This window comes from Aplysia californica, unplaced genomic scaffold, assembly GCF_000002075.1.
Source record: "Aplysia californica isolate F4 #8 unplaced genomic scaffold, AplCal3.0 scaffold00258, whole genome shotgun sequence".
Taxonomy (NCBI): Eukaryota; Metazoa; Mollusca; class Gastropoda; order Aplysiida; family Aplysiidae; genus Aplysia; species Aplysia californica.
The window spans coordinates 236,646-238,105 of NW_004797528.1; positions in this window are offsets into that span (position 1 = coordinate 236,646).

Genomic DNA, 1,460 nt, shown 5'->3' on the forward strand with positions numbered 1-1,460 from the left:
GTTATGTAGAAAGATGGCCAGCCTTCAATATTGTTTTCTTGTGATTTTGTTGTTTTTGTTTATTTTTTCAGGAAAAGTGGATACCTCTGACCCCGCCGACACAGTGAAAGGAGCGTCCCATGTTTTAGACAAAGCGGGGAATATCAGGAAAATGGCGGCATCCGGAACTCGAGTCCACCTGCAAGAGATTGGCGGTGATAGAAATTGTTTCAGAATTAAATAGCTACCTTAGAGTTACAAAGTTATATCTTCTCAAAGTACAGATATATCTGCTCAGAGACGAGCTGTGGGAAATTTGACGTTGAACATGTTTTTGATTTTCATATCATGTCAAGCTTTTCGAATGCAATTCCATGAATACCTTTAATAACGACTCCGAATAATCTTATGATTATGCTGGAGAAGATAGAACAAGGGGTTTCTGACCTCATTGGGTTAGTAACGCAAAACGGGTACAAATTGATACTTCAGAATTACCAAGTTTTATCTGATGTTTTTGGCCCTTTTAATTTACTAAGTCATAAGATGAGAAACTAAATGTTCTATCTATTTTAATTCGCAATCAAGATATTCAAGGAATTGTATTCGAAAAAACTCGGCATGTTGTGAAACTCAAAATCTTTTAATTCAAGTTTCTCAAAACTAAGCACTGAGCAAATAGAACACTGTAATATTGGGGTTGCGAATGTCAGTACTTTTTAATTCTATGGGAGCAATACTAGACCGCGTTACATCCAATGTCCATGCCTTCTAGTGTTCTAGATCTGGGTAGAAGCAGATCATCTTGATCCTGTTGGAGAAAAAAATACCGGATAAAATGTAAGAGAACAACAACAAAACCACCACCACAACAACCACTAACAACAAGAAACAACAAGTACAACAACAACAAGAAACAACAGCAACAACTACTACTATTACTACTATTACTACCACTACTACCACTACTACCACTACTACTACTACTACTACTACTACTACTACTACTACTACTACTACTACTACTACTACTACTACTACTACCACAACAACAACTACAAAAGTAACGACAACAGCAACATCCAAACCACACGTTAACCGTTAGCTGTCTCCGTAAAATATTATAATTCCAGACCTGGGCAGGATCCGACTGCGCTACCCCCTGGGCCCGGTGTACGGCGAGGGCAGCTCTGTGTGGAAAGATGTCAACTCTCTCACAGACTCCATGTTCTTTGACGAGTCCGGGCCTCCCAAAAACGTTATGTTCCGGGTATGTGTCACATAACTAGCTTTCAAACTTATGACCGTTATCTTTATCTACACACGCATACGCGCGCCTGCGCGTACACTCACTCACACACACATACACACATATACACACACACACACACACACACACACACACACAAACACACACACACACACACGCATACACACACTCACATACAGAGAGAGAGAGAGAAAGAGAGAGAGAGAGAGAG